This window comes from Canis aureus, chromosome 23 (genome assembly GCF_053574225.1).
Source record: "Canis aureus isolate CA01 chromosome 23, VMU_Caureus_v.1.0, whole genome shotgun sequence".
In the NCBI taxonomy this organism is placed as follows: domain Eukaryota; kingdom Metazoa; phylum Chordata; class Mammalia; order Carnivora; family Canidae; genus Canis; species Canis aureus.
Genome location: NC_135633.1, coordinates 41584532 through 41594565, shown reverse-complemented (window position 1 = coordinate 41594565; position 10034 = coordinate 41584532). Strand labels below are relative to the sequence as shown.

General features: G+C 35.5%; 1 long non-coding RNA gene across 2 annotated transcripts in view; it reads right to left on the bottom strand.

Moving 5' to 3' along the window:
* Window positions 1-431: 431 nt before the first annotated feature.
* The window catches only part of LOC144295047 (uncharacterized), a 75157-nt gene continuing 65554 nt past the window's right edge, over window positions 432-10034 (bottom strand). For both annotated transcript variants that reach the window (XR_013362388.1, XR_013362392.1), the window contains one exon: window positions 432-2442. This is a non-coding gene — a long non-coding RNA (uncharacterized LOC144295047). The remainder of the gene's footprint in view (window positions 2443-10034) is intronic.

Here is a 10034-nt window from a genome sequence, read left to right as displayed (position 1 = left end):
ATTCAAGTTTTCAGGCTCATGTAGGTTCAGAACTGGTTTGTCTCAGTCCAGTCCACCCTCAACCCAACCTTCATAGCCCGAGAGTGAACAAGTGACAAGGAAAGATGATGTGGGAACCCTTGCAGCCCTGTGAGCCTTCTCTGTATTCTTCCAGTCTGTTATACAACTTGAAGAGAAGTCTTCACTGTTTATAAAATCAAGAGAACTAAAGCAGCTAGAGTATTTTATTTTCCCCTAGATTTCTATTTCCTTCACTCTAGTTCAATTTAACTGTCATCTGAAATATTTTTTAAAATGTATTTTAGTGACCACTCCTCAAATTGTTTAAAATGTTCTCTGAAAAATTATTTTTATAAAAGAATACAAACAACAAGGCTGCAGATAACACACTTAACTATTTCAATATAACAACTTTGATTTTATTCCTTATAAATGTTGTACAAATTGAGAGGTAAGCGTGAAAGATATTAATGTCCCATTAGGAAAAAAGGAGAATGCACCTGCCCCGGGGTTTTGTAGCTTCCAAAAAAATGTCTTGGTTTACCTAAAAGCTCAAAATCCTCCCATCAAAATAATTTTGCAAATTTTCTGGATTTTTATGACCTCAGAATACCTTTTGAGTGATACTTCTTAGTATTCTCAAAAGAGTTTAGGAAGTGCTGCTTTAGAGGTTATGCTTGGTCTAATTGACTGTAAATAAGCTGACTCATGATGTTGATTAACTTATGGGTATATGACCTATTTTCATATTTTTAGGAATTTCCCCAAAATATAGAATTTTAGTTAGGAAAACCTTGGAGATTTTCTAGTTCAACTCCATTACCTGTAGGACCAGAGAGGTTTCACAGAGCACTGAAAGACAAATGGAAAGGGACTCAGTCAGAACTAGATCCCAGGTCATAAGTAATGTCTCTTTGAAACCTTCTTCTCAACTTGGCATGTAAATTTCCTATGGACTGAACTGCTGCCTCTGAAATTCATATGTTGAGTCCCTAACACTTCGTACTACAGAATATGAGTGTATTTGGAGGTAGGACCTTTAAAGAGGTGATTAAGTTATAGTGAGGCTGTTAGAGCGGTCCCTAGTGCAACCTGACTTGTGTCCTTATAAGGAGAGAAAACTTGAACAAAGAAATAGTGAGCAGGAATGGATGCACACAGAGGAAAGATCATGTGAAGACATGGCCATCTGCAAATCAAGGAAAAAGGCTTTAGAAGAAACGAAATCTGTTAATACCTTGTGCTTGGACTTCTAGCCTTCAGAAATGTGAGAAAATTCATTTCTGTTTTATAAGTCACATCATCTCTGGTACTTTGTTACCACAGCCCTCATGAATGAATACAGGCCTTTACTATCTGGTCCTCTTATTTTTTCAACCTTATTTTCCTCTTCAGTCCCAACATAAAATGTACATTTCAAGTATAGTGCATTGCTTGAACATTCCTGCTTCCATCCTTCCCCACAGAGTTATTTCTTTGTCTATAATGTCATTTATTGGAGTTCCTGGAGTTCAGTGGGTTAAGCATCTGATTCTTGATTTCAGCTCAGGTCATGATCTCCGGGTCATGAGAGTGAGGCCCATGTTGGGTTCTGTGTTCAGTGGAGAGTCCTTCTCCTTCTGTCCCTCCCCTCTAAAAATAAATAAATAAATCTTTAAAATGTCATTTATTTCTTCTTTTGCATGGTAATTCTACACAGTAAAGCCCCACTTCTTTAATGCCATTTCTGACCAGCCCTGCTCGTGGTTTTCATTCCTTTCGCTAATTCCTCAAAAACTATAACATATGAGTTACATTTTTTTTGTACAATTACTCATTACTAGTCATCTTTGCATGATTATGATTCTTGTCTCTCAAACTGCTTCTTTAAACACTATTTCTTTGGTATTTCCACTGTGGCTAGTCTTCGCACTGCTGATTCTTCTCAACTTCTAAAAAAAGCTAGCCAGGAGATATTTTTCCCAAGATATGTATAGAAACATTAGTTTAATACAAATGAAATTCAATAAAACTAGGGATCACAATAACATGTAATGGTGACACAACAAAAGTAATATCATGCATCAGGCATACTTAGTCTACCTTCCTGATATAATGACAAATTACTAGCATTACTATGTGGGTATACATGAAATCACTGAACATGATATTAAGGCCAAATTGTTAGAACAAACAGCCAGGGGAAATAGATATTCCCTAGACATTTCTTGTATTTCTTCAGTCCTGACTTTCAGTTCCTTCAGTGAACTCAAGCCATAATAACAGTATTCCTGCTATTTTGTGAGTCTTCTCTGTAATGATATTTGGTGTTAAAATATTAATCTAAATTGCAGAGTGTGTCTGAAGATTTAAAATAGGCCCTAAGCTGCTTGCCAGTATTTGTGTAAAGATTCTTTTACTTGTTGAGTAGTTCTAAGTTTGAACTCTTGATAATTATCAGCTCTGAAAAAGAAGAGAGAGGACAAAGAATTACTTCAGAGAAAATGAGCTTAAACTCTTTCATTAGGCTACTCCTATTTAATGATGATGAATCAGGGATCATTTTGGTTCATATCTTGTCAAAGCAAATACCTTCAGATTCAAGAATAGATTTTCTAACCAAATGTCTTTAAAAATTACATCTGAATTTCCCCTGGAGCTGTCAATATTTATACATACACGATTTTTTTCTTAAAAATAAAACCTAATGTTTATTTTTTAAAGGTAAGAAGACCATAACTTAAATTTTCTGATCTCTTCAGAAGAATAGCAGTGTCATGAATAGAATCAAACACTTTTCTAAGAGGTTTCTGTGGAAAGCATTATAACAAAGAGGCAGTCTTATTAGGATTCAAAACAAGCAAGCATCATTTTCTCCTCAGCTTGGTTCTTTGATTCCCTTGGATAGTTTAACAGAATGCCAGTGACACTTAGTTATTTCAGTTTTGTCAAATGTAACTCTCAAAAGTCAGTTGCACTGTGCCAATAGTCTCCTCCAAACCCACTGAGAACTTTTCATATGAGAAGATGTGATCTTAGAACAAAATTTTCCTTAGAACAAAATAAGGCTCACTCTCTAATTTGCTCCTAAGGGATATTAGATAAACTCTGTTTCACTCAGTATCAACTCCTCTAATCAAAGTCTAATTGACTATTTTATTTCTAAGACACCAAAATTATTTGGTGTGAGAATGTTCAGGCAGAAAGAGCCCCAAGTAATTGAGTATAAATGTCCTATTGTTCTATGCGAATGTTTTAGACAGAAAAGAAAGTCCAGGAAAAGACAAGCCTTGAAGATGATGTATAGTGATCTGATTGGGAGGGTAGAAGTTCTGATACTTTTTGTCACAGTGGTCTGTCTTTTATTTTAGAACATACATTTCCTTGGAGAGTGGCCATCATAATAAAGATCATATACCTTCAAGGTTCCAATATGGTAGCACTCCAAATAGATGCTAGGGGACAAATAAAATACAGGAATTTAAAGGTGACTTGCCAAGCAGGATTCTTAATTGGATATTCTCCATGACTATGCTGAATGTCAGCAGTTAACTGTATGAGGAAGGAGAGGTAGGCCATAAGCAACTAAAAACTGACCTTTTAAAAATTCCCTTTAGGTTCCCAAAGTCCTTCAACCAGGAAATGATGCTCTGAAATGCAAATCCCAGGGACACTTCCTAAGACTTTGAGAAGCAGTCCCATACTATCTAAGGCAAGAGAATTTCTATTCTACACTTTTTTCCACCTCATTCCTAAAATTAACTCACTGTTACTTGTGCGCCTGTCATTGTACAAAGTTGAATATGGGATACTAATGCAATAAAAAAACACAAGTAGTAATGTCACAAGGCTATTTTATAGGTAGACAAAAAATACAGCTCATGAAATAGTTATACATCGATTGAAACTTTATACTTTATTCTTTGATTTTTTACCTACTTTCTACAATTCTGCCTACTTTACTGGCAGACATCCTCTATATTTCTCTCTTTCCTAAACATCCTTTAAATTTAAATATTAGTGAAAAGTACCTCTAACCTCCTAAGAACATTCTATGCCTGAAAAGTAATTATTGTTCCCTCTGGAAAGATTTTTATAATTTTAAAATTATGTTTAAAATTCAAGTTATTGGTTAATATATCTGGACACTTTGTTTCACTTGGAATTATTTATTTATTTATTTATTTGGGAGAGAGAGAATGAGCTGAGCAGGAGGGGCAGAGAGAAAAAAAGACAGAGAGAAGCAGACTCCCCACTGAGCAGGAAGCCCAAAGCAGGGCTTGATCCCAGAACTCTGGGATCATGACCTGAGCCAGAGGCAGACACTTAATCTACTGAGCCACCCAGGGACCCCTATTCAGCATCTTTTTTGTTTCTAATCTACCACAGACATCTGTGCAAGTTAGAGCTAAAAGCTCTATTGCTTCATGTGCATTTTTAATTGTTCTCACCACAGTCCTTATAGGAAATATTGCCATTAGCCACCAAAATAAGACTTAAAGAGGTCAAGTAACATCTACTACACATTATACTCATAACTGAAACACAGGATGTTGTGACTCGAAAGATACAGAGTTACTGAGTACATGAGAGATAGAGATAGACTGAGCTGGGACAGCTGCCATTAATATGTGTGACAACAGAATTATAAAAAATAAAGCAATCTAGGATAATTTATGAAAAAACAAAATAATGACTCTAGGTTATGAAGAAAGTTTATATTTTATGCATTGTACTCTCTTTAATAAATCAAGAGAATGCATAATACATTTTAGATATATTTCTATGAGAAATAAAATACAGCTCACTGCTTAAATGGGTAAGTTTTAATTATTTGGGAATAGAGCTGACCCTAGGCAAAAATGACAAAATGGGCAAACTTGTCTGTAAGTACCCTTTTTCTTCTAAATGGTCTATAGTCTACTCTATCACAATCTGTTTCTAGAGAAAGGTGTTATTAGCCACTTAAAACTTAATAAGAGCCATTGTCTGTCAATTGCTTTTCTTGGAACATTCACATTCTCAATTCTAATGTCAAATATGAAATACAAAAATATTTCTCATCAAAAAAAAATATTTCAGCCACCAGAGAATATTAAATTGGGGCATACACACATGGTAAAAGTAAGAGTCATTATCAGAGTTAAAATCACAACACATAAGCATCTGTTCTACTTAGGAAAAATTTCAGTCTGTGTAAAAACTTTACTTATGAAAAACACTTCATTTCCTAGAGCTATCTTCTTAGTGAGATATCTCTGTGTTTATTTATAATATTCCCAAAGTATCTCTGGGATAGAAACTAAAATGAAACCAAACAATGTGGAAGAGCAATCAAAATCTTTTGTCCAATGTAGAAAACCTGCAAGACTCCACCAAAAAATTGCTAGAACTGATACACAAATTCAGCAAAGTTGCAGGATATAAAATCAAAATATAGAAATTTGTTGCATTTCTGTATACCAATAATGAAGCAACAGAAAGAGAAATCAGAGAATTAATCCCATTCCCAATTGCACCAAAACCCATATGATACCTAGGAATAAACCTAACCAAAGCGATAAATGACCTGTACTCTGAAAACTATACAACACTTATGAAAGAAACTGAAGATGGTACAAAAGAAATGGAAAAACATCCCATGCTCATGGATTGGAAGAGCAAATACTGTTAAAATGTCTATACTACCCAAAACAATCTGCAAATTTAATGCAATCCTTATCAAAATACCACTAGCATTTTTCACAGAGCTGGAACAAACAATACTAAAATTTGTATGGAACTACAAAAGACCCCAAAGAGCCAAAGCAATCCTGAAAAAGAAAAGCAAAGCAAGAGGTATTGCATTTCCAGACTTCAAGCTATATTACAGAGCTGCAGTGATCAAAACAGTATGGTACTGGCACAGAAACAAACACATAGGTCAGTGGAATGGAATAGAAAACCTAGAAATGGACCCACAACTATATGGTCAAGTAATCTCCAACAAAGCAGGAAAGAATATCCAGTGGAAAAAAGACAGTCTCTTCAATAAATGGTGTTGGGAAAACTGGACCACTTTCTTACACCATACACAAAAATAAATTCAAAATGGATGAGACACCTAAATATGAGATAGGAAACCATCAAAATCAGGAGAAAATAGGCAGCAACCTCTATGACCTCAGCTGTAGCAACTCCTTACTAGACAGGTCACTGAGGCAAGAGCAGCAAAAGCAAAAATGAACTATTGGGATTTCATCAAGATTAAAAGTTTCTGCACAGTGAAGAAAACAATCAATAAAACTAAGAGACAACCCACAGAATGGGAGAAGATATTTGCAAATGACATGTCTGATAAAGGGTTAGTATCCAAAATCTATAAAGAACTTAACCAAATTCAACACCCCCAAAAAATAATCCACTTAAGAAATAGGCAGAAGACCTGAAGAGACATTTTTCCAAGGAAGACATCCAGATGGCCATGCTGTGCCATCCCCTAAAGATGCTCAACATCACTCAGAATCAGGAAAATACAAATCAAAAAACACAATGAGATATCATCTCACACTTGTCAAAATGGCTAGAATCAACACAGGAACAACAGGTGTTGGTGAGGATGTGAAGAAAAGGGAACTCTCTTACACTGTTGGTGGCAATGGAAACTAGTACAGCCACTCTGGAGAACAGTATGGAGTTTCCTTAAATGTTAAAAATAGAACTACCTTTCAATCTAGCAACTTCACTACTATATATATGAATATATATATATTAGTGAATAATAATATATATTCCAATTTATTATATATAATATATATCCAGTTTATTTGGATGGATATATACATACATATCCATGCAAATATATATATATCCATCCAAATATATATATATTACTCAGCCATCAAAAATAATGAAATCTTACCATTGCAATGACATGGATGGAACTAGAGCATATTATGCTGAGTGAAATAAGTCAGTCAGAGAAAGACAAATATATGATTTCACTCATGTAGAATTTAAGAAACAAAACAGATGAATATAGGGGAAGGAGGGAAAAAAGAGAGGGAAGCAAACCATAAGAGACTCTTAACCATAGAGAACAAACTTAGGGCTGCTGGAGGGGAAGCGGGGGGGTGGGGGGGTGGGGGCTAAATGAGTGATGGATATTAAGGAAGGCACGTATTGTGATGAGCACTGAGTGTCATACGGAAGTGATGAATCGCTAAATTCTGCTCCTGAAACCAACATACTGTAAGCTAACGAGAATTTCAATAAAAATTTGAGACAAAAAAAAAATAAAAATAAAAAATAAAATTTAAAAATAAGTAACACTAGGGATGCCCTGGTGGCTCAGTGGTTTAGCACCTGTCTTCAGCCCAGGGCGTGATCCTGGAGTCCTGGGATGGAGTCCCACATCGGGCTCCCTGCATGGAGCCTACTTCTCCCTCCGCCTGTGTCTCTGCCTCTGTGTGTGTGTGTGTCTCTCTCATGAATAAACAAATAAAATCTTAAAAAAATATAAGTAAAACTAAATTAAACAAAAATAAATTAAAATTAGAAAACCATAAAACTTAATAAAAATTAAAAAATAATCGTTTACCCAGTGAACCACTTACTGTTCTGTTAAAATGCAGAGCTGTGATGATTGGATGAGAAAAATATTTTTTCCTGTCAAGGGCACCATTTGATTCAGTCCATATCATTAAGCTGTTTGCAGAGTAATTATTTATTATTTATATAATTATTTTGCAATTATTTGTTGTTGTTGTTTTTCTCTCTCTTCCCCAGAGGCTCCCAACGAGGTAGGACTTACAATTTAGGAAATTTTTCCTAAAGCATCCTTAGGTTTCCTACGTATCTGGTAAGGGTCAAGTTCACAAGGCTGAAACTCTATTGATTTTATGGCATTATTTCTTAATAGACCCTCTTAGAAAGTAAGTGACTAAAAAGTACAGACGGTTCCTCCATTTGAGCTTTAAAATAGGAAAGATGAAAGAAAAGGTCTTCTATTCCTTGGCTCCAGAGAACAGTAGCTTAGTAAATGATAACAGATCAGCTCCTAGTACAGAAGACCCTTATGATTAAAAGGAAAAGTACCATTAATAATCATACCAGTTTATTTGGATGAATATCCTATTAAGCAGAAAATGTTCTGAATGCTTCTTGGAAAATGTATTTTGGTTGTACATGAGGGAAACTTTTTTTTTATTGCTGTAGTTCAAAAGTTAATAAAAATTATTTATGGGATCATGTTAGAGTGATCAGAAAGCTAAGGAAATATTAGGAGTTTAGAAATAAGCAATAAAAACTTCAATTTCTGTCAGTTTTTTTATAAAGATTTTATTTATTTGTTCATGAGACACACACACACACAGATGCAGAGACCCAGGCAGAGGGAGAAGCAGACTCCATGCAGAGAGCCTGATGCGGGACTTGAGCCCGAGTCTCTAGCATCATGCCCTGGGCTGAAGATGGTGCTAAACCACTGAGCCACCCAGGCTGCCCTGTCAGGTTGTTAAAATAAGCTAAGGCTAGTTGTGGGCAAAAACCATTACTATTTGGTGGATTCGTGGTAACATATATGAAATTTATTATTTATATCAGCTCAGTACCTTTACTAGCTAATGACATAATTGTTATTATCATGTGTGCAACAGTCTTCTTATAAAGTACTAAAAATAGTCTTAAGGAAAAAAACACTAAAAATGCCAGCACTTAACCAATATTTAAATATTATTTAACAATATTCAACCATTATGTATAATGAAATTAATATATTCCTGACACTAGTACAGAGAGCAGATTCATGAAGATATCTGTTCTTGACCTCTAGAGGCTTAAAGTCTAGTAAAGGAGTTAGGCTAAAATTGAGACTGATAATATGTGTAAGATCAATAACAGACATACGCATAGTGCTCTGAATACAAGAAAAATATGGCTACCATCAGTGGAGTAAGGAAAGTCTTCAGCACAGAGGTGACATCTGAAATGGTTTTGGAATTATGTTGAAGTACGTCAGAGATGGTAGGGAAAGGTATTCTGGCAGAAAGAAGAGTATATGCAAAGATGTGAAGTTGTGAAGGAATATATTGTGTTCAGGGAAAACTAGCATCTAGCAAAATGCTGAGCACATAATAGGTGTTCAATAACCCATTCTCTAGAATGAGTTAGTAAAAGGTAAAAGTAAGAAGTTATATTTGGCTGGAATATAAACAATATATATGAATAATAAGAAGCAATTTTGGAGAAATAGATAAATGTAGGCGAGTACTGGTAGTCAATTTCCAAGGAGTATTGTTCTTGCAGTATATAGTACTGTAAGAATTATTTTACTGAAATGAATCAAAGTTTACATATGGAGGTTCTTTGATCTACCTATTTCTCCATTAAAAATTTTCAAACTTAATGGCTTAAGATATCAAAAAGTGTTTATTTAGCTTTACAAATGTGCAATTTTGGTTAGAGTTTGGAAAGAGAAGGCTACTCTCTGTTCCACTCAGCATCGGCAGATGTCAATATGCATCTGAAAGCTTGCTTACTCACACATCTCCCAGTTGATACTGGCTATCAGCTTGAACTTTTAGTGGAGCTGTCGACCTAAACATGTACACCAGACCCTCTACTTAATGGGGCTTCTCACAACATGGTGGTTGGGTCCCAAAACAGAGGCAGGCAGAAGCTATATCATTTTTAGATCTAGCCTTGGGAGTTACATGGTATCTTATCTGCTGTACTCTTTTGGTCAAAGCAGATACAACTCCTTCCAAGATGAAAGAGAGAGAAAATAGATCCCTAGTTGTTTTTTCTTTTTTCTTTTTTTTTTTTCTTTTAAGAGAGAGAGATTGAGAGAGTTCACATGCAAATCTGGGAAGGGGGAGGGTGGGTGGGAGTGAGGTACAGAGGGAGAGAGATTCCCAAGCAGGCTCCATGCCCAGTCTGACACTGGGCTCAATCTCAAGACTTTGAGATCATGACCTGGGCCAAAATCGAGACTCAGGTACCCAACTGACTGAGCCATTCTGGCAACCCAATCCATAGGCTTGATGGTGATAAAACAAGAATTATAAGAGCATGCA